The sequence below is a fragment of the Onychomys torridus genome, chromosome 4 (assembly GCF_903995425.1).
Source record: "Onychomys torridus chromosome 4, mOncTor1.1, whole genome shotgun sequence".
Lineage (NCBI taxonomy): Eukaryota > Metazoa > Chordata > Mammalia > Rodentia > Cricetidae > Onychomys > Onychomys torridus.
In genome coordinates this window covers 72,344,962-72,369,573 of record NC_050446.1, presented here as the reverse complement: position 1 = coordinate 72,369,573, position 24,612 = coordinate 72,344,962, and the positions used below count along the sequence as shown (strand labels likewise).

Genomic DNA, 24,612 nt, shown 5'->3' with positions numbered 1-24,612 from the left:
ACAATTTACTTATGAAATGGGATCATTTCCATTGATATGAATTATTGTATACTCAACCAATGTCTGACCCTGTGATTAAAAAATACTGTTGCAACTCTAATTTAAATGACAGATAAAATATTCCAGATTCTTCAATATTTAAGTTTGGGGTTCTCCACCTAATTTTTATGCAGGGAATCTGCTAAAAATCAATTTCCATAAAACAAGACATGTCATGTGTCAATATTCCCTGAATATTAACAATAGGATATACTTATAATTTTTATTTTACTAAAAAATTCATGAATATAAAGTTGTTATAAACATCACCTAGAATAAAAGCACACCGTTTGTGTTTATTTGGCAGTCTGGGATATTTGTGAGAGGCTTTCCATCCAGAGAAAGTCTTTTACAATGAAACTAAAAAGAAACCAAAAATCTTTATCTTTGTGTTAGTCCTAAGAATATTCAATGTTTTGAGAATTCATTAACTGTGCTCTGTTTTATGAAATGAACAGAGGGTTGCTTGAGGGTTCACAACACGGGTCAGAAAGATACTGTACTCACCTCACTCTGGCAAACATAACACTCCTTCTGCTTCTGTGGCTGTCACGTGCAGTGTTTGACCAAGGCTTGCCTTTTGTTTCATCAGTTCTAAGCTACTGGGTTCATGCTGTTTTCCATCAGGACTCTTGCTGATTGCCCAAGTTACATGCATTCCCTGGCCCAGGAATGAAGTACTAAAGAACATTTGCTCTGATTCTTTCTGTCAAGAGCTTTTTGTATTCCTGAATAAAGCCCTTGCCTTAAGTAACTCTATAGCCATTATTTATGTGATTTCTCAACTTGATGGGCTCTATAAGTTAATGATATTCATAATTCCTTTTTGAGCTATGTTTAAAGGAATAATTAATTACTGTCTTAAAGAGCAACCATTCTAAATAAGTTTTGCAATGGTTTTGAAAATTCTTCAATGTAGATAATTTATTTTGGATTGTGTAAGGGGGATAGCCAGAATCAATGTGCAACTACAGACTATTATTCTAAATACAGGATACAAAAAGGGGCTATGGTGGCAGGATTTTGATGACAGTTTAAGACAAAATGGGACATTTGATAATAAAAGCTATAGTTGCATATTAATTATGATAGTATATTTGTAATCCTAGCAATTAAAAGGTAGAGGAAGGAGGATCAAGCTTCAAGTCTTGTCTTAGTTAGATAGTAAATATGAGATGAACAGCCTGGGCTAAATAAGATTCTACTTCAAACATACACACACACACACACACACACACACACACACACACACACACACAATAGATAAATAGATAAGTGATAAAGAGAGACAGACAGACAGATCATAGATAGATAGATAGATAGATAGATAGATAGATAGATAGAAAGAAACAGGGTCAGAGACAGAGACATTTGATTCTTAAACAAATAATAAGAAAAGGAAAGATATTAAGAAAGAGAGCTACCATGCAGGCAAGAAGGCTCAATAAGATAACAGTAAGAGAATCCCTTACTTCAAAGCTTGGGGACCTGAGTTAAATCCCTGGTATCCACATGATGTAGAAAAAGAACCAGTTCCCATAAATTGTTCTCTGTAGATCTCCCCCCCACACACATACACATACATTGCATGTATATGTACAGAAATGAAGAAAACAACCAAATAAATAAATGCCTATTAAGAAAATAGAGACTGAAAACTTTCTCATAATTTCAGCCAATAATACATAAGAAACAAAAAATGTCACCTTAATTCAACTCTTCTGAGGACAGGAGAAATATAGATTCTTCTCTTCAGTAGGCTGCATATAGTAAGGTCCTTCAACACCCCACAATGATGACATCATCACTTCTAAGCAGGTAAACTATGCACCACCCCTTATACCATCCCAAGAGATGACATGGGCAGTTTGGAATTCTGTCTCCTTAGCAGTAAAAATATGCATATCTCCAAAACAGAATATAACAAAACCAAAAAATTGATAAAACAAAGAGCAACAAAAAAAATATAATAAAAGAAAAAGCATGACAGTCTTTGTTTTGTACTATTTTGCTTTCTTTGCATCTTCATGAAGCTGGAATAACTCCAGAGAGAAAGATATCCTGACTTTTTGGGAAGTCAGGATATACCTACCAGTGTTACAGCCCTGGAGGGAAACATATCCTGACTTGTCAGGAAGTCAAGCTATTCCCAGAGCTGTGAATGGAAGGTATCTTGGGTACCTGTAGCTCTGCGGGGAAAGGTATCCTGATTTGTCAGGAAGTCAGGCTATACCTACACTTGTGAGGAGAAAGGTATCATGACTTGTCAGAAGTTCAGACTATACCTGAAGCACAGGTCTGGTGGGGGATGGTCTCCCTGCAGGGTGTAGCAATACTGCTCCTCTCTAGGAAAGAGCCATTACAGCTGAGTTCTACTCTACATGCCTAAGGAAGCTTCTCCAGCTCTGGCAAGAAGTTGTTACATCTGCTCTTCTCTCAAGAGAATTTCCCAGCAGAGGTGCCAGTTGCTTTACTCTGCTCTGCTCCTCTAAGGAAGTTAGCCAGTAAAAGAAGGTCTTCTCCCAAAATTCTTTCAAAAGATTTACTTGGGAAGGAGGAATTCGGGACAGTGCCTTCCTCTCTCAGGATGGAGAAGGACAGCAGCCAACTGAACAGGCAGAGGAGCTTATACAGGGCTTTTTAGGGGCTGAGTTCTTCCTGGAAGAAGATTTGCATGGAGGAAATTGGTCAGATTTCAATCCCCTTGAGTGTGAACAAGCTCAGATTGGCTAGATTTCCTGCTCAGGGATTGATTGGTTTCTGTTCAGTTGGTCAGAGGCAGATATGGTTCTGATTTCAGCACCAAAGTATACTTCTTTCACTTGCCTTGTTTAGCCTTTTGGCTCTAGTTTAAGGGCCAAGGTGGATTTCTTTCACTGGCCCTGTGTTCAGGGCCAGGGTGTGTTTCTTTGGTAGGCTTTGGTTTCAGAGTCAAGGTGGATTTCTTTGGCTGACGCCTTTACCCTATATGTAGGGCTTTGTTTGTTTGTTTGTTTTGTTTTTCCTGTTTGTTTTCTAAAAAGAAAAAGAGAGCATGTAGTTGGGAGGGTGGACTAAGAGGGAGAATTGAGGTATGGAAAACTTTCATCAGATTATATTTTATGAAAGAAATATATTTAAAAAATAAACAGTTAGTAAGCATGTCCTTAAGATTCAGCACCTTATACCTTTACACCCCTTTCTCTCTGAGTCACTAGGGCCAAAAGAGTAACAAAAAGCATGGATGTTGCAATAACCATCTGCAGGATTCAAAATGTAATGCAATGCAGAAAGACAATAGATATCTATTCCCAAAGAAGCAAAGGACATTACAGTTTATAAGATGAATAAGTTTGATATTGAAATTAACTCAAGAGTACTCATTCATTTGTTTACAGAATGTCAACTAGAAAGTATTTTGGAAAAGTCATCTATGAGATCTTCTTAGAGATCTAAAAGTAGACAAAGATAGCAACAGTATGACTCATGATGGGAAAGTCTGATGAAATGAGTATCATTTAAAAAAATCATATAAATGTTTATTCAGTTCTTCAGAAGACTACAAGTAGATTGTAGAAACCATTCACGTAGCACATATTTGACAATGATTGCTTACAGAATACATTTAAAAAATTACAAAATTAAAATGCAAAAGCCAAGCAATCTTATTTGAAAATAGGTGAAAGATGGCAATACCACACAGTAAATATCCACAATGAGATAGTACTACTTCCCCATCAATATGTCTAAAACATGACCTATAAAGTTTCCTGCTGAGCTTCAAAGTTGCTTTGCATTTCCTGACAGAATGGCAGCCAGAACACCTTAATTCCATCTGTGCAAACTTCTCCAATATACTATACTCCAGTGATCCCACAAATTTGGTCTTGTTCCTTCATTCAAGTTGTGTGTTCCTGAATTGATTAACTAAGTGATTCCTCAGAGTGCATTTTTGCATTTTCAGTTTTCCAATATTTGCTTAAACTACTCTCAGAGAAGTCCATTAAAATACTTAGTGTGTTATAGTCTGCATGTAAGGAATGTAACCTAAAGGAATCACAAAGTTACAGTATGAATGGAGACTGGAGAGGGAGTGCAGAGAATGTCACACTCAATGCAGAACTGTCAATGTGGAGAAGGCTAAGAAAAAATAATTGGCAGAAAGCAAACAAACACACCTACAGCAGAGCCTAAATCTTTCTAAGTCCTTGCAGAAAAGGTAACATCTAAAAGGAAGATAAAGAACTCTGTTGCACGAGCCATGACAGAATGGTGTGAGTCTGCTGAAACTCTTCCTCCCTCTTGTATTTCCCCCAGTATTTCAGTTCCAGCCTTGGACTGCTGCCAGGATACTTCCTTTTCTCCTGCTACTTAAGGGAGAAAAGCAAAGTAAACAACATAAACAGGCTTCAAGCATTCTCTCTCATTTTGCTCATGTTCCCTTTGGTGCACGGCATGTTACCTTTCCAAGGATTCTTCATTTTTAACAATGCTTTTGTACTCACAAAAGCCTGTATGCCTACCTGCATGCATATGCAATTTCTTAAACAAGTTGTCTCCCAAAATATTGGTTAATATATTTTCCTCTGAGCTTAATCTACAGAACATGGTATCATTGATAAGCATTGCCTTCTGGGAAGACTACTTCAGTACTAATGCAAGACAGTCTTTACAATCCAACTCAGAGACAGCTAAATATTGACAGAAGATGGCATGAGAAATTCCTATTTGACTTCGGGTTCCCAAATAAGATTTCTCCTCACACTTTGAAAGCAAGAGCGGGAATTCCAGTAAGTATTTGTCAGTTAAAATGGCAACTGCTAACTTCTCCTTTATCATAAATGCTGCTTGCTGAATGTTGAATGACAAAGTAACCTGACTTTTTTTTTCTTTCTTTCTTTCTTTTTTTTTTATTATAACACAGTGGAAAACTGAAGCTGAGCAAGCAGGCTCTTTGCATTCCCCAGGGCTGGATGGCTTGGCTTGCTTTGACTCTAACTGGGTAGAATGTTTAGCAAGAGAGGAGGCCAGACCTCAGTGGCCCTGACACACACAGGGTCATTTGTGTTGGTTCATTTTCTGCTTCCTTCTTCCTTACAGGTTTATTCAAGTATGAATGGCTTTCCCAATAATCCAATAGAAAATACATTCAGGCTGTCAGCACACTAAGTTTTCCAACCAGCAAGCTTCCTTCCACGGGGAGAATAAAGACAGGTACCTTCCCCAAATGCTTTGTTCCCATATTAATGATCCGAATACTGGCCCAGTTTCAAAACAACAACATAGGTGGCGGGACATCACCATTTGTTGCTTGTTTCCACTCTGAATTCTGGGCAGGTCCATTTATTAGGCTTTAAACTCCCAGGGCAGCAGGTGGAAACAGCTGTTTGCGTAACAGTTTGACTCCCGTCACTTTGCATAAACATCTAGAAGTAAAACTTTTATGAGGTGGGTACTTTCCTGTTTCATCCTTTTGAAACTGACTGAAGGCCCAAGTAAACAAGATGAAATGGCCAGACTTTTAGCCATATGCCAACACCCACATGTGTATGTATGGGAGGGAAAGGAAGCTGTCAGCTGTACCAAAGAAACATTATCATTACCTGAAAAGTAATTAACAGCCACACCGTCAACGGATGTTTCAAGAATTCTAGCCGTGTAAATTATAGCTCTCACATACCTGTAGCAAGTTGACTATGGACCAGTTTTCCTGTTTGCCAAGCTCGAATCCAGTTAATTTACTTAGGTTCCAAAGAGGTTTCAGGATGTCTCCATAGTGTCAAAACACATACATTATTTTTGTTCCTTCGGTGACTCCTATGTCAAGGAAAATTAAAGTATATAATTAGACCTACAGTTCAGTCAATGCTACATTTTTATCACCTGTAACTTTGCTAGAAACAATTTGGCCATTTATATTTTTATAATAGATAATCATACAGAGAACTTTAAAAATAAGTATATTATGTGCCATCATGATTTTGCATCTGTAATAACATTATATAGGAATCTATCTAGGTCAATGAAGGATAAGATACCCTTAGAAGTTATTGATCAATGTAACTATTTTTAATAAAATGCACCTTTTAATTCAAATATGTCTGGAGAGCATTTGACAGTGAGGAGTTACCATGGACCTGGTTCTATGTTGGTTATTTTCAAAGTATTATTTTGTTGACTACCCTTTTCCAAGCTCCTGTTATCCCTGCTCTCCAGGGCAGGTATCTCTATTAGTCTATCATTCAAATTCTAGGAAGAACACTTAAATGGAGGGAAGACCAAGTTTAATGTCAGTTAATCCAAATATATGGCTATCTTTTTTTATTCAAGTATGGGGGAGAAGCATTGATTATTATTTTATTTTACATGAAAAATCAAAATGTTTTGTACAAAAAATGTGGTCCAAGATAAAAACAAAACTTAAAACACTTTTTCTTTAGACTATGGTGAATTCTAGTTAAAAAATAAGTATGAGATTTATATCATGATTAATTATATGCCTTCTAGTAATAGATATGTTCTTGTTGCTGTTAAATATAATTGAAGTAATAGATATATTTTTAATTACTGTTAAATAAAATTAGTGGAAGAGCATGGACTTCAGTCTAGCACAAAGCCCCAGAAGATCAAACCAAGATGATGTCATTCATGTTAAGCATCACATAATCAGACTAAAACTCTATAAAAGAGAAAAAATCCAAAGTAAGCTTGTTTTTGACAAGAGTTCCGGAGATATATATCTAGCTCAAAAAGTCCCCATCACCTGACTTATAGTAATGGGAGTCTCTTAGCTTCCAGTTCTTCCCAGGAAATTGACAGCTTGAATTTTACCTTATGCTTGTATCTTCTTGTCCAAACTATGTCACAAAAACCCACTGTTCTTCCAAGCCCAAAGGGTACTTTCTACTTCAGTAGATGGAATGCTATCCAAATCTTAAACTTATTATTTGGAAACCAAAACAAAGAAAATTAAATTTTTAAGCTGAATTTGTTGAAATCTTCTTCAACACTGTTGTGGCTACATTGCTGTTGCTATGATAAAACCCTCTGACAAAAAGCAAATCAGGAAGGCAAGGCTATATTTCATCCAATACCGTCATTGGAACTCAAGGCAGGAACCTACAGGTAGAAATTTGGGGGAAATATTATTGATAACTTACTCTCTGGCTTGTTTTCTCACAGGATCACACTTAGTTAATTTTTTTTATACTTTCCTGGACCACTTGCTTAGTGATGGCACCACCCATAGTAGTCTGGGCCCTGCTGAACTGGCTAATAATCAAATAAATTATCCATATGCATGCTCACATGCCAGCAAAGCAATTGGATATCTAGGCAGTTCTTCAGTCCAAACTCTACTCTCAGATGACTTAAAGCTGTTTCAAGTTCACAATTAATGCTAACAAGGACAGACGCATATCCTTTTGCGGTTCTTGATTACTTTTGTTTTATTCTTCAAAATATTCCATCATCATTTTGAATTCACAGGAATTATCTAAATAAATTCAACAACAACAAATTTGCAATCACTTAAATCATTGTACTTTTTAAATTTAATATTCTTATATTAGCTAATTTTATTAATAGTTTGTCAACCATTGCATTGCTCTTTGCCTTGTTTCCAAAGACCATTATGACAAAAAAGGAAAAGTCTTCTGTCTTTCCTTATTTAAGACATAGTTAAGTGGGGTTGGGGAGATAGCTGTTAAGATGACTGTTTCCTCTTCCAAAGGACCCGTGTTTGAGTCCCACTACTTACATGATAGCTTACAAACACCTGGAACTCCTGTTCCAGGGATTATTTTCTGACATCTATAGACACCAGATAGACATGTGGTTTGTAGACACACATGCAAACAAACACCTATACACTTGAAAGTAAATAAATTCATACCCAAACCAGAAAAAAAAAATGTCCCTTTATTTTCATTGTAGTTTCCATGATCTTCATCTACAAATATTTCTTTTCTTTTGAACTAGTTATAACTAGTGGCTCTCTCACTGATAATAAAAGAAAACCTTAAAATCTGTTTATTTTGCATTTCTATTAGTGGTTATTTTCTCCATTTTTAAAATCATCTTTGATCAATTTAAAACCCCATGGGTCTAGACTGCTTTTAAAACAAGATTTAACAGGCCTCCAGGTCTTGCCTGAGAGCCACAGACATCTCCCGCACACTTCTTCATTACTAAACACTGCTCAATCCTAGAGCTGAATAGTGGCTGGCGCCTTCCAACTTCAAGGTCAAGGAGACTAGGTTAAGTCTTCACTGAAAGATGTCTGTAAAGGTATTTCACAGATATCCTGGAACTAAAAGCATGTAATAAATCCCAACTTTTGCAAAAGTCATTTACCACATGAAAACCTGAATTCAAATAATTTCATACCATGCTATATTTGCTATCAAAACTCACTCCTCAAAACCCCTGCTAAGTAAACCCAGAATCCAATAGATCTGTATGAGAAGAGATACAGGATTACTATCTTTTAATCCTTAAAATCACCTTGTGAAGTAGGGATTCTTCCCTATTTATAGATAAGAAAAATGAGGCTCAAAGAAAGAAATGTTTAAAAAAGAATCATGGTGCTTTAGGATAGAAAGAGATAACTGTGTCTCATAGCACAGTATCCACATGTACAGAAGAGCCTGAGCTCAGGGAGACACAGTGGCTCTCCAAATCTCCATTCAATGCTTCTAGCACTGACTTCCTCTTTCCACTCAACTAGTACAAATAAGAAAGGAGAACCTTTATCCTATCTGTCAACATCATTGAGAAAACAGAGGAACTGAAGTTGCAGAGGACCTCAAAGCTTCTCCCTGTAGCCTCGTTAGCCTGAGCAGTTTTACCTCCTCTGTTGGACTGAAGATGTGTGTGTCAATACATTTTGACTTCTACTTAAGTACTATATGTGCTTTTTATTTCCATACTTAAATGATGGCATGCAGACATTTCAATAATTTGAAAAGGTAGTGACTGTCATGATTCACAGTGAGAGAAAGGAGACGAAGTAGAGAGAAATATGAATTTGAGGAAATACGAATTGGAAGATCTGAGAGGAGTGAGGGGAAGGCATGCAGGTGAAAAGGACCAAAATACATTGTGAGAGTATATAATTAATAAAAATTGTATGTTAAAGATTATTATGGCTATATTGAAATTAACCCAAAGCTGGAACAATATTTTCTGCTATCTCAAAAGGAACCTAAAAGGATATATTTATCTTATTAATAAAAATTTGGGCACATACCACATATTATTAGAACCATAAACTCTATAGTAGACATACATAAAAACCAACTGACAGAATTCATATGATCAAAAGAAAGTATTAGAAGATATTTTGAAGACGAAAGCCTTGGGAATTATGTTGCCATCTTCTGCTTATTTCACCAAGTGGTGATCTCTACAGATAAGTGTGCACCAGATACCTTTGTGTTTCTTCTTTGTCCAAAAATTCAGGCCTACGTTCCCCTGTCTATGCACCACATAGGACAATAGGAGTGGAATTTCACTCTATCCCTTGCAGTGTAGTTGACAACTTGGGCTCACAATATGACAGAGTAAGCTGCTTATCAGTGGGTTACTGTCTTCTAGTGCATACACTTTAGGGCCAGCCTAGTCATAAGTATAAACCTTAAAAAATCAAAGAGATGGCATGTTTTCTTTTCCTTTGTGTCTGTTCCACTCCAGTGTTTCTCATCTCTCTTCCCTATCCTTTCCCCCAGCTTGTTCACTTTCCTGACTTTTCTCCTCTTCCTTTGTGTGTAAGTACACTATGGTCACAAGAATTGAATGTTTAGTTTTAAATTATATCACCCTGTAATAAACACAGCAAAAAGAGAAGCTATTTGCTACTAGTGTTCCTTGAAAGGTAAGACTGTGTCTTTCACAGACAGAGCAATGAGAAGATTTTCAAAGCAATACAGCTATCCCTTGAAGAACTCCATCTTAATGTCCTCTCAACCATGCAGTACAGGCCTCTTACCCTGGAGTCCTTTGGTTTCAGAACCTCAGGCCCTCCAGAGACTTTTCCCAAAGGAAATTTATAGCCTTCTGTTCCTTTCAAAGGCATCTAAATGCTAAAGGAATCGTGCACTGTGTAAACCAATGCTAATTTCAGTCATTATGCAGATGGCCAAGAATATTGCAGGTTTGTACTTAAAAGTGTTAGTTTTCTCCTGAGTCAAAGGTATTTGGATAAACTATTTGTTGATCTCTTTGTTAGAATAGAGTCCATAAATCATGAAGGTGCAAATTTGTCAAGCTTCTCCCAAGAAAATGGAATCCCCTGCAGAGTCCTGTGATTGAGTAATGTTGAATTGCAGCTTGTATTTGAATATGAATGACAGAAGAACATTCTAAAGAAATTTAACTTTCTAATTAATCATAATCTGCCACCTTTGTGCATTTTAAATATTTCTGCATTTATTTTCATTCTATAGGCTCAATTTGTCTACGCATTAGTTTTTAGGAAAACAATACACAAAAGTATTTTTCATATCTATCAGATAATCCTCAACACAATTTGAAAGGAGTCCACCTTGAATGAATTACAGGAAACGCACTGTTTTGTTATTATGCATAATGTGACCGAGACGGTATAGCTAATATCATGCGTCACAATGTTAAAACCTGGACACTGTATCTGTCTTCATGTTCTTTTCCTATTACATCACAGCCCTTAATGCTTTAGAAATAATAAGTCTAATGATTGGCCTTACCTCCACTTTCCTTCTATAAATATTTCTGTGAATGAACACATGCTCTGTAGAGTAAAATGGTTACAAAGGGTTATTATTTCTTCTCAGATAAGTGAAAAGACTCCCAGTTAGCTTGTAGTCAAATATATAACTAGTTAAATCAAAGAACTGGGAGAAGGAATACTCAATGCTGAAGCCAACTTTTTCAAATGGAAGTACCATGTGGGTAGTTTTTCAGATGCACTCAATTATATGCATCAGCCAAAAGTCAATACATTTTTTGAAAAATTCCAAATAAAGGAAATCATCTTATGGTAGAAACTATGTCATAACAGCCACTAAATTTTCTTTTTATGTGTACTGCAGACAATGCAAAAGGTAAGGTGTTGGTGTCCCACAGTAGACATATATAGTATCATGTCTTTACAGAGCATTCATTACATGCTTCACCCAGGTCTACCATCCAGCATACACTGTGATTTCAAAGACCTTTGTTTTGAGCTGCAGCATAATACTTAGGAGCCATCATTCAAAACTATAGATCTTCCCCTCACCTTACTATTTAACTACAAACTGTCTTAGGGTTACATTTTAACAAAAGGCTTAGCTCAGTCCTCAGGAGGAAGTTTTATCCCACAACACTGCTTAGTAGGTCATATATCACAACTTACAGAAGCAATTCCTCTCAACTCAGAAGGTCCAGGGTACACTACACTCAAATAGGACCCATACCCTATTGTTAATAAGTGTTGGCATCTCTAGTCTATTTTGTTTAATCCCTTTCCAATCTGGTAGTTGTCATATTTCCATTTACCATGATTATTTCCACAAATGGTATCTTCACCACTTGTATATGGATAAATAATTTTTAATATAGGGCAATGCAAGAATATTAATGATGAAGATAAGATCTGTGCAAATTATATCTCAATAAGCAGTAACTATAATAGAGAATTATGAGACCCAACTCACTAACCCAAAGGAAGATGGAATATATCATATTCTAATATTGTTTTACTGGCTATAAATGAATAAAGGAATTTTTATTGCATTTGTGTCATCAGCATCCCCATCTCAATAGGACTTTTGACATAAATATACAATCATGAACAGAACTATTATATTTATAATGACAGTATTATATCTGGCATCTTCACTCAGAAGTATAGTAAACATTTGTAACTTGTATAACTCAATAAAAATGTGCTAGTTATTGATTTCAAAACAGGAACTGATGCCAGTGTGTGCCTTGCTTCCATTCCATCCACACCATCTCTTTCACAATATTTTGAGAAAATAGTAGCATTAAGTTTAAATGTATTTATGTTATTAGTGGAAGAAATTCAAGGTATACCTGGCTAAAATAAAACCAAAAAGAAAAATATGTAAATTTTGGCTATTGTTCAGCATGAAGAGCTCATGGTACTACACTGTTACAACTGTTTTCAGGGCAAGCTTATGGCTAAGGATAACCATGGCTACTCTTAATTGTTTCATGTATTAGTTCTATAGGAAGAAAACCACACAGTCTTCTGCATCCCACATACAATCATGATTAGCTATTCTAGATCATCAATTGGTAGCTTTCTTACCTTGAGTCAGTATTCTCTGAGATTGACTAGCAGAACTTTTAAGATGATAATGATGAGGTATTTAGCTAAAATGTAAGTGATTAATATTAAATGTTGTACCCAATGGGAAGCAAAGCATATTACATCTGATATTCAATAAGTGCTCTGCTGATGCTTGATACAACTTTTCATTTAACCAGTAAATATCTTTGAATGCACTAAGTGAAAAATAATGAACTGTCCGGAATCAGGTTTGTAAATCAACAATCCTTAGACTACTTATGAAACATCCATGTGTCAACTGTGCCTTCTTGAAACACAAAGCTCCAACTCCAGATCCCAATGAAGAAATGACAAGAATCCTAAGAACAATGAGAAAGGATCCGTATTTCAGACACTCCTACTTAAACCTCGTCAAAGAAAAAATAATCAAACAACCATTTTCTAGGTGAGGTCACAGATCACCAGTAGGTTTGCTCTTAACTTTTGCAAGATGCCCAGAAAATAAGGGTACATGCAAATGTTTAAGTAGAAGGAAAAGAATCTACTAAGAGATCAAGTTATCTTCTAAAAAGTCATCTTTTTAGCCTTGACAATGACAAATAAAGTCAGACTCAACAGTTGAGTTATTGGTCTTTTTGCACTCTCATAATACGAGGACAGGGCATCAAAAATAAGTCCTCTTCTGGAAGCCCCATTCTCGTGGGTGTGACATTTAGTTTTGTACCAAGACCTCATATGACTTCCTAGAGAAACTCCAGACTGAAACTTCAATCTCAGCCCACATCCTCTTCACACCAAGCCATCTTTCGGCTTAGAGGTAAATCACTGAAGACTGCCTTCAGAGGACAGACTCATGGAGGTTCTGAAAGTCAAATGAGGACATGAAGTCGTTCTTAATAATGAGGTCTGGTATAGAAGTGGATCAGGGCCTATTAGCAAGTACATCCCCTAGGCCCATTAAGTCCATGTTTATGAAAAGAAGTTGCTCAGAGAAATCTAGTCTTTGTTCTTTTAAAGGACTTAAATCCAGCCAAGAATATCTTTTTTTCTGGAATCTTAATGGAGTAGTTACATTGGGGTGAAGATTAAAGTTCTAGTATTAGACTGCCTGGGCTCAAGCTCATATCTTTAGCAACTAAGCAAACTCATTGCAATTTTTAACAGTGATACCCAATTCTTCATGTGCACTATGTGAAACATAATAAGAATTAATTAAGACAAAATTGGTTCTGTTATACAATTAGCAAAACTAAGTTCATCTACTACTAGAATGCTTTCAACATTGATTAATAACAGGCCTGTAAATAGGTCAGACAAAACACTGACATGCAAATTGAATCAGTGTGTTAGGAACACATCTGCATTCCTGTGTCCTTCAAAAAATCATTCCTTTAAAAAAAAAGAAACTTATCCAGAGGGCCTGATCCAGTTGGGGGCTCCTCAGCTTTTGGTTCATAGTCCATGCATTTCCATTAATTTGGCTATTTGTCCCTGTGCTTTTTCCAATCTTAGTCTCAGCAATTCACACACTTACAATCCCTCCTCTTTTTCAACAATTGGACTCCTGGAGCTCCACCTGGGGCCTGGCCAAGGATCTCTGCATCCACTTAAATCAGTTATTGGATGAGAGTTCCAGCATGACAGTTTGGCCATCCGATTACCAGACTAGGTCAGATCAGGCTTTCTCTCAACCATAGCCAGTAGTCTACAGTGGAGGTATCTTTGTAGATTTCTAGGGACCTCTCTAGCACTTTGCTTCTTCCTGTTCTCATGTGGTCTTCATTTATCATGGTCTGTTATTCCTTGTTCTCCCATTCTGTTCTTGATCCAGCTGGGATATCCTGCTCCCCTAAGCTCTCTTTCCCTCAAACCTTGCCCTTCATCACCCCCACTCACATCCAGGTTGTTCATGTAGATCTCATCCATTTCTCTGTCATTGGGCAATCTCTGTGTCTTTTTTAGGGACCTGTTTTCTAGGTATCCTTCCTGGAGTTGTGAGTAGCAGTCTAGTCATCTTTGTTTTACATCTAGATTCCTCCTATGAATGAGTACATACCATGTCTGTCTTTCTGAGTCTGGGTTACCTCACTCAGGATGATTTTTTCCTAGATCCGTCCATTTGCCTGAAAACCTCATGTTGTCATTGTTTTTCTCTGCTGAGTAGTACTCCATTGTGTATATGTACCACATTTTCTTTATCCATTCTTCAGTTGGACCTGCCTGGACTGAATCTACCAGGTGATCCCCAGGGGGGGGGGGGGGGGGGGGGGGCGAGGGAAAAGCAGGGTCGGGGTCAGGAGTGGGGAGGACAGGGGAACCCATGGCTGATATGTAAAATTAAATTAAATTTAAAAAAATCTAGAATATAAAATAGAAAACACTATGAAATACTCTTTAGTTAAGTAAAGAATCATTGAACAAATAAATATTTTTATTTTTTTCCTTGGTGTAGCTTTGCACCTTTCCTGGAACTTGTTTTGGAGACCAGGCTGGCCTCGAACTCACAGATATCCACCTGCCTCTGCCTCCAGAGTGCTGGGATTAATGGTGTGCGCCATCAATGCCCGACATCAAATAAATATTCTTTACAGGGCACTCATGATTCAAAATCAGCTGTGAACTCCAATAAGCTAAGAGGTTGACACAAACCATGTCTGTGAGTGGGATAAAAGTAAAGGTGCATAAAGAATGAGCAAGTCACAGAAGGTCTGACCTTCAGTCACATGAGAGTCTGTTATTCAAGTTAGTAAGTTGTAGCATGAACTATCACCAACCTGAAACACACTCAAGCCTTCAAGCCTTCTGTGGATGATTTCTCCTGCCTCTTGCTGAGAGGAAGATTTCTCACAGCCACCCTCCAGTTATTACCTGTCTGGAAGGGCCACCTGAGACTTGCTACATCGACACACACAGGCTCAGTTATCTACTCTCCAAGTGCATGAACCACCTGCTGGATTTGAATTTTAACTTTGATTTTATGATACCATTTAAATCCTTAAATCCTTATTTCAACACTCAAAACCTAGCCTCTACTAAGGGTAGCTACCAGGTGAGTCACCTCAATAGTAGAGCATACATTACCTGGAACAACAGTAATGGAGTCCCCAACTCTGGCAAGGTCTATTTTCCTCCTTTATTTAGTTTTCCCCTAAACTCAGCCTAGGTAGTAACAAGTCATTAAAATCTCAAGTTCTCTATCCTGGTTTAGAAACTTAAACCAGAAGGAGCAGTTTGTGGCTGTCTGCATTTAAAAAAAAAATGGTAGGCTTTTCCTGTGCATGCACTGCAAAGAACAACTCTGAGCTAGCTTTTGTAGCTTGGGAGGAAGAATGTTCATAATCCAGGAGGAAGGAAATAAAGTGGGGAGGAGCAGGAGGAATTCCAGGTCATGGGAGGTAGGGGGCTGGGAGAAAGAGGTGGAATGGAGGGAAAGGGGATGAAGGAGAGAGCAGGAGAGATTGAGAGATTCACAAACCAGTTACCAGTGTTTTTGTTTTTTAATTGACAGATAAAACTCTTTGCATTTATCTTGTAAAACACGAGGCTTTAAAGTCCATATTCATTGTGGGACAGCTAAATTGTATGAGTTATTTTTTTTTTCTAAATTAAAGCCATGTAATTTATAATACTTAAAAAAAATCATTCCCAATAGTAAAGAAATTGTAGGGGGGAGCAAAGTGTCCATCATCTTTTGAATAAAGACAACATGGCTTACACATGCAATATGATATTATTTAGTTAAGATTGAATTCTGAAATTTGTGACAACATGGATGTGCCTAAACATCATTATGTTAAAATAAATAATTCAGACACAGAAAGAAAAGTACTTTTACACTCACTCCATTATGAAACCTGAAAGAAGAATTCTTATGAAAGTACAGAATGGAATGATTCTTACCAGAGTTTGCAGAGAGTCAGACAGAAGGAGGGACAAGGCTGACCAGCAAGCAATCATTTATAGCTATGTACAAATGAGAATATCTACCAAAGTGGTGGCAGATACTTGTCTAAGACAAGCACAATTCCTTTTGACATTCTACATCTTACAGTTCTATACACAGATAAATACACCTACCAACTTATGTCAAAAAGCTCCTCATCCCTATTCCTGCCTCCCCATCTCAGAAAACTACAACTGGGTAAAACACAGTGATTCAGGGATAGCGGGAAGCCTAAACATAATGGATAGATCTACATGATAGTTTCATTATCTATGGCTCAGGGAACATCACAAACAGCATGGAAAAATATCTGAGTACCAAGAAGTCGACTGTGACATAGTCTCACCTAAAAATGCCTGCATAATTGAGACTAGAACAATGCTGATATCAATAGAAAATGTTAATGGGGAAGCGAGAAAATTTTGTGGAATCCCACTTTAGAAAAAGGCAATTATCGACTGCTGGGAGAAGGAGAATTAGAGAATTAGACTCTCTCAAGAATGAGCCCCCTTATTTGTAGTCCTATGCAAAGTGATCAGCTTTGAAAACATATACATACAACAAAAACAAATCAGCAGGGAGTGTATGTATATGTATATGTATACATGCATGCGTGTGTGTGTGTGTGTGTGTGTGTGTGTACATATATACATGTATATGCATATGTACCCTTGCAGCAAGTACAATAAAAGAAAAAGAGGCTATTGATTTCAGAATTGGAGAGTAGGAGACAGATTCAAGGGAGAGGTAGCTTGGAGGATCTGAGATGAGGAAAGGGAGAGAAGAAGGGATGTAATTCTTTTTTGTATATATTTAGTATAACTATTGATTTTCTACATTGTGGCTTTTCATACCATTCCTTTAAATTTTTTAAATTTTATTTAATTAACATTTTTCATTTACTTTACATACTGACCACAGTTACCCCTCCCTCCTCTCCTCCTGCTTCCCCCCCCACCCCGCTGCCTCCCACCTCTCCCATCTCCATTTAGAAAGGGGCAGGCCTCCCATGGGCTTGAACAAATCATGACACATCGAATTGAGGTAGAACCAAGCTCCTTCCCCTGCATCAAGGCTGGGCAAGGAACTCCAGCATAGGGAACGGTTTCTCAAAAGCCAGCTAAGCACCAGGAGACAGGTCTTGATCTCACTGCTAAGAGCCTTACAAACAGACCAAGCTACACAACTGTCACCCACATACAGAGGGCCTGGGTTGGTCCCATGCAGGCTCTTTAACTGTTGGTCCAGAGTCCATGAGTTCCCATGAGCTCAGATCAACTGACTCTGTGGGTTTCCCCACCATGACCTTGACACCCCCCTTCACCCCCCCCCCCCCCCCCCTGCTTGTGTAATCCCTCCTCCCTTTCTTCAGCAGGACTCCCAGAGCTCTGTTCATTGCTTAACTGTGGATCTCTGCATCTGCTTCCATCAGTTACTGGGTAAAGGCTCTCTGATGACAATTATGGTAATTACCAATATGATTACAGTAGGTGGCCAATTCAGACACCCTCTCCACTATTACTAGGAGTCCTATTTGAGCTCATTCTTGTGGATTCCTGGGAGTTTCCCTGGCACCAGGTTTCTCCCTAAGCCTGAAGGTGGCACAGGTCAATAGGATTTGGTGAAGGAGGCAGAGGCAAGAGTATCTGTAGTTCGAGGCCAGCTTAGGAAGTGATATAATTCTATTTCAACTAAAAACATTGAAAAGAAAAAAAAAAAATCTCTAGTGTCATACTGCCCAGTATGGTGAATGGAGGTAAGAATAATGAGCCAGACTTTTCAAACAGCAAGAAGAAAGGCTTGAAAATTTCACCATAAGAAAGTGACAAATGTTGGAGATAAATATATTTAACCAGATTTTTTTCCAGGGAAGATCCCCCTGATGTGTTAGCCAACCCTAAGAGGTCAGCCTAAACTAATATGAAGTTACTATATTATCTCTCAAATATATATAAGCTATTGTGTAAAATAATATACTATTTATATATAAATATGTATTTAAGCCAGGCAGTGGTGGCGCATGCCTTTAATCCCAGCACTCGGGAGGCAGAGGCAGGCGAATCTCTGTGAGTTTGAGGCCAGCCTGGTCTACAAAGTGAGTTCCAGGAAAGTTGCAAAGCTACACAGAGAAACCCTGTCTCGAAAAAAAACAATATATATATATATATATATATGTGTGTGTGTGTGTGTGTGTGTGTGTGTGTGTATTTAATTATATATTGCTATTATGTAAATATATATACTATTTATATATAAATATGTATTTTATTATAATTGGGTTATATATAATTAAAAATAAGAAACCATGTATTTGAGGTGTAATATAAATGCAGGAAGTTTAGGAGGGAGGAAGAGGATGTAACTACAGTATCCATATAAGGAATTCTCAAAAAATTGTAATAAGTTAAGTCATTAATCCAAGAAGTACCAGAAACTTCAATCCTCCTGTGCTTTATAGTGTCAGGACTAGGAACAGGAGTCACAGAGAAAGATATCTGCCCAGGAGTCCACCGCCACCATTGAGGGATACAGCCTAAATGCCTGAAGCCAGGGTTGGCTCCAAGCTCCTTGGCTCTGTATTTTACTTAAGTTTATACTTGAAATAGCTTAATTTATAAAGTCAACTTAAGAATAAATCAATAAAATAACTAATCATGAAACAGGAAAATGATAAGAGGAAACTGTCACAGAAGTTATAGAGCGCAGTCTATGTTCGGCTAATGACTTGAACATGAGGAATATATATCTGACAAAGAAAAAGGCTTATGTAGTGGGTGGGTAGCATGCATACTCTGGGTATGCTAGCATGCATAGCACAAAGGGGTAGCTTATGGCTCAGCGAAGGACAGAAGTATAGCAATGTGAGATTTCATTACACTACTTAGAGTGATACTTTCTTTAAGCTGTCTAAATGTTGTATTTCTGGTATCTTCCATTTAAGATTATTGGATGGTGGTTGACTCTAGAAAGGGAAAGGGAAGGTGAGTGGCAACTATTGTGGCTAAGTGATTCTGCATTTTATTTCCTTCCATGATAGGAAAATGATGAACACCTCCTCATACAACTTCAATGTGTTCAGTATCCTTACAAAACTAAATGAAGAAATTAAAAAAAAAAAAAAACTTAACTGAAAAGAAAACGGAATAGAGAAAATTGTATTATCTGATAAATGTATGTGTTACTTTTCTCATTAATTTGACAATATATCTGAAGAAAGCAACCTGATAAAGGGAAAGAAGAGGGATCTTTTGGCTCATGGTTTGAGGATCTAGTCCATCATGACAGGGAATCTAAACTAGTAAGGACTTGAAACTATTCACATGGAGTCCACAGTCAGAGAGCATAGAGACAGTGCTGTTGCCTACCTCATTTTTCCTCTTTTATTCAATCCAGGCCCCTGTCCATGAAATGGTTCCAACTATATTAAGATGCATCTTTTGATCTCAGTTAACTAAACTATAGAGTTCCTCATGGATGTGAAAAATGGTTTATTTCTCACCTGTCTGTATCTTGTCAAACTAATGATCAATATTGGCCATCACAAAAGTGAGAGTGTATGTTTTTCAAAATGTGGTTACTCTTACAACAGAAACTAGTAATTTTCTAAATTTTCTGCATATTAGGGCGAGGGGGTATTTATAAATTAGTTAAGTAATATTGCTATATGGATATACATTTATTTACATGATAATGGGGTAGTGAGCAAGGTATAGAATTAGTGTTTTAATATACTATGAATAACTTAATTATAATACAGAAGAAGATGTTCACTGCCTGATTTCACTAGTTCTGGTTTGCTTTGCTTTGTTTTGTTTTACAGTGATCGAGATTGCACCCAGGGCCTTGAGAAAACTAGGCAAGTGTTCTAACACTGAGCTTCGTTCTCAGTCAACAAAAGACTGTTCAATATGATAAAACTGTATCCCATTTATTAGGTTCATATATTAAAGTGGTCAGCTGACCTTGTGAGTCAAATCCTTGTATAATCCACTCTTCTTGTATATATGCACAGCCTGTGACTGGCAGTTAACAATTAGAACACAGGGAAGGAGAAAGACAATCTTTTTGTGGTTGCACTATTTTACATATTACTACACCTTAGCAGACTCTGCCAATAAATCCTCTGTCTGGGAGTGAGGAAGCAAGCAGGTATATTGTATAATGATCTAGATAGAGTCACCAGTGGATGATGGCCAATTAACAATTATAGGCATCCATCCTATAATTACATGAAATTCTATTACATCAATAATAAGGATAGACTGAAAGAAATTCAGAGAAGAAGGTAGCCTTGTCAATCTCTTGATTGCACTTTGGGGCAGAGGTTAACCTGTCCTTAAACTCCTAATTCACAGATATGTCAGATAAGAAATGTAAGTTATGAAAGCTACTAAGTTTAGTTAACTCAACATGCAGAAATAAATAAATCATCTCTATCTGTGAAAAGTTTAGGCTATCAGTTTTTTTTAACACTTGAGAGTGTATCAGTGCCACCAAATTGACTCTGTATGTGTGTATGTGTAGTGTGTGTGTGTGTGTGTGTGAGAGAGAGAGAGAGAGAGAGACAGAGACAGAGACAGAGAGACAGAGAAAAAGAGAGTCAGAGAGAGAGGGAGGGAGGGAGGGAGGGAGGGAGGGAGGGAGAGAGAGAGAGAGAGAGAGAGAGAGAGAGAGAGAGAAATGGCTAATCATAATTTTGAGGTTAAAAATACACTAACTTTAATTGATTTGAAGGTGAGTCTGGTGACGTGTGATAACTCGTATCCTTTTAGTTATAAATATATTGACACCAAGCATTTGAAAACCCAAGAATGCTACACCTATTTTTTTTTTCAATTCCACAGAAAGTAAATCACACATGTTATATTTGCTCTAGCTTCAAGGCACAATTTTTAAATTAGGGACATAGCTATGCTTGATGAATGTCACTACTTTTGCAAACTTCTAAAGCAAAATTCCACAATTAATCTATCAGTATGTGATTGTGGAGAGGGAAAGAGACATTTTAAATGACGTACATGCATATAGCAAATTAAGATGCCATGATGTGGTATCTCAGCAAACTCATTTCCAGAACTTTTCTTTTTTCCAAAATCCTTCTAGACAAAAGACTCATAATTTCTACTGACATTTGTTTTATACCAATCCCCAAGCAAAGCTCAGTTGCTCACTGTCATTAATCTATAATGAGAGAAGAAAATATAGGTATTAAGAGGAGAATGTAAACCTTAGAGAATTTCCAGCTATAAATTGCAGTTCGATCTTACTTATATTTAAAAAATAATGACCCAATGGAATAGCTAGAGAGATCTTTCCCCCTCCATTCACATCTAATTTGTATTTGTCCCAAAGCCAAGATACTATGGAAAAGGTTGTAGAGAAGGTATACCTGGGTAATTTGATTTGGGGGCTTTTTTCCTTCATGACAAAAAAGAACAACAGGGGCAGACAGAGCATCAGTTATAACTTATAAAGGCGTTCAACACACTTTTGATTTTTGGTTTGGTGTTGACACTTCCCTACTTTGTTTAAGACTGTGTGATGGTATGTTTTTAAAGGCAAAGATAAATCCTGAATAGGCTTTTCATTCTGAATTACCCTCTTTTCAAATAAGGTCAATACTAGGTGTTGACAGTTTTCCTGTAAGCTGATCTATTACATTAGTATAAACAGTGAGTGAATGGATGGATGTATGGCTGAACAAATGAGTGAATGAGGAAACTAATTAATGGATCCCTTCTCTTCTTTCTTTACACTCCATTCCCATACAGGATTCATAAAGTCCATTATCTTTGTACTGCATTTGGATGAATTTAATACAGAAACAATTGATAGAAATTCAAGAATTGTTTCCTTTTATTAAAGCAAAAATAGATTTCCAGAAAGTACAAGAGGGGAGTAGTATTTTTGCTGCCTAATTTTCAACAGAGAATTTTCAGATTGGTTTTAGATTCCATGCCTGTTATCCCGGGCTTGTGGCTTTTATTTCCACATGTCCATGTGTTCTATGTCATCCTCCTTTCCATGCCACCACCTCTTATTTTGATTGCATTCTTTTCTTGTCTTTGAAGAAAATTGAGATCTTCCATTTCAAATTCTGATAGGCTGTACCACTGTGCACTTTAAAGGAGAAAGGCCATCAGACACTCATGCCAAACATGAAAATCTACTGATGGTGAGGGGAGCCAGGTCCCCTCTTATACTAACTCTGTAAGCAATTAAATTAACTTTAAGCAAATTTGTGAAAAAATGTAAAATTATTAGAGGTGGTACACTCGAAACTTAATTTATTTGCGTATATATGAGTGCTTGTAAGCATGCACATGTGCAGGCACCACATATATGCCATGGTGCACACATGAAAATCAGAAAACACCTTGCAGAAGCCAAGTATCTCTCCTTCCATCATGTGGATTCCAGGAACCAAACTCTAACTCTCCAAACTCTCTCTCTCTCTCTCTTTCTCTCTCTCTCTCTTCTCTCTTTCTCTCTCCATATATATGTATGCATGTACGTATGTATGTATATAGATATATACTTATAGTTAGTTATAATTATATATATATATATAACTTTTATATGTGTTTTTACTGTTTTACTTTTTGAAATTTTTATATATGTATGTAGCATATCTTGATCATATCTATCACCTACTCTATCCCTAGATCTTTCCTCCCAACTTCATGTTCTTTTTAAATAATAACACTGAATCCAATTAGACTTTTTATAGATGCATGTGTGACCTGATGGACTGGGATGTGAGCAGCTTACCAACACTCCCCCCGCTACCAAAGCAAAGTGGCTTTCTTTCCTTCAGAAGCCATCAACTGTTCTTAGCTCCATAGCTTGGGGTGAGACTTTCAGAACTCCTTTGTACTCCATGCTGGAATGTTTTAGTCTTCTGATCTTATGGAGGTCTTCTGCAAGTAACCACAGCTACTGTGAGCTCATTTTATAACAATTATGTCATGTCTGGACACCAACCTTTCAAAGTATTCTTCCTTATCCTAGTCTTCCCATTTTCTGTGATGTTCCCTGAGCTTTGAGGTAGAAGTGATATAGCTGAACACTCACAGTTGCTGATGATTCTCAGCTTTAAACATATTTATATTCTAACTAAGTCTCTTGTAATGGATGGGGATCAAGAATAGCACTAAAGATGTTGTATAATAATAGTGTCCAGACAGCAGGGGGCTGACACTACTGTTCACATTCTAGCCATCATCCAATGCAGACAGTGAGAAATGCAAGCTGTGGCTAGCTTCCCTTTATCCACTTATACAGTTAAGGACTCCAGCCAAGGAGTGGTGCTGTATACCATGGCCCAACTCAATTAAGATAATCAAGATGATTTTCATCAGGCATACCCAGAGTCCTGTCTCCCATGGGGTTCTAGATTCTGTCAAGTTAACAATAGTATTAATCACTATACCACTGTTGTGTGTTTATGGACTTAATGAATCATCAATGCCAAAGCTTTCTTCCTTCCTAATATCAGGCATCAGTTGTGATTCATACAACATAATCTCAGCACATCCCCACTCTAACTACAAGGACTCCATGTCACTGCTTGTTCTAAATTCTGAAAATCACTCTAACTGAATTAGTGACTCCTCCCCTAGAAGAGAAAGAAACAATATAAAATTTTCCTCTGGGCATAACTATGAAATTATCCAAACTTGATTAATTTGACTTTCAGTCTCCAATTTCAAGTGACTTGGCATTAGACTCGTTATGAAAGGAATCCTGAAAGAAATGCTGTGTCTGGAGCTGGCCAACAGCTCACTTCCATGTTCTTTACTTTCTTTCATGACCTTTGAACACATAATTTTCTCAATTCAGTCATGCATTGTTAAAGGAAAGGAACTTATCGAAACTTATCTCTCCTGATGAAAGATTTTCAAAATCTTCCACAGCCAATATGACAAGGACCAATTGCTGTAGCATTGGCCACAATGGATATGGACAGCAATGGCTAAAAGCTTCCATATGAATAACAGTTCTGCCAGAAAGAATGGTGTGATATCAGCAGTGATAGCTCAAGGTGCTTTTGTAGCTAGAGACTTACCTGGATAATGTATGTGAATATTATTACATTTTTCAAATTTTGTGCATTCTTGCATAGTCACCCTTGGGTCTGTGGCAAAAACATTACAATGATGATAATGAGGAGGGACATGAATGTGATATCTACAAAATTTATTTTGGGGTTGTTTTACTAAAGGCTTTGTACAATCACATCTTTAATTTTCACCAGAAGTTTAAATAGTGGATATCATCAATATCTTTATTTTGTGATGATAAGAAGTAAGTCCGATAGATATCCACAAGCCCAAGCTTATGTAACTAATCACTAGCAGGCTCCAAATTAAAA

General features: G+C 37.2%; 1 protein-coding gene across 3 annotated transcripts in view; it reads right to left on the bottom strand.

Moving 5' to 3' along the window:
* The window catches only part of Lrrc4c (leucine rich repeat containing 4C), a 1,309,582-nt gene that overhangs the window by 542,104 nt on the left and 742,866 nt on the right, over positions 1-24,612 (bottom strand). For all 3 annotated transcript variants that reach the window (XM_036183236.1, XM_036183235.1, XM_036183237.1), the window contains exon 4: positions 5,699-5,835. The gene's annotated coding sequence lies outside the window, so the exon portion shown is untranslated. The remainder of the gene's footprint in view (positions 1-5,698; positions 5,836-24,612) is intronic.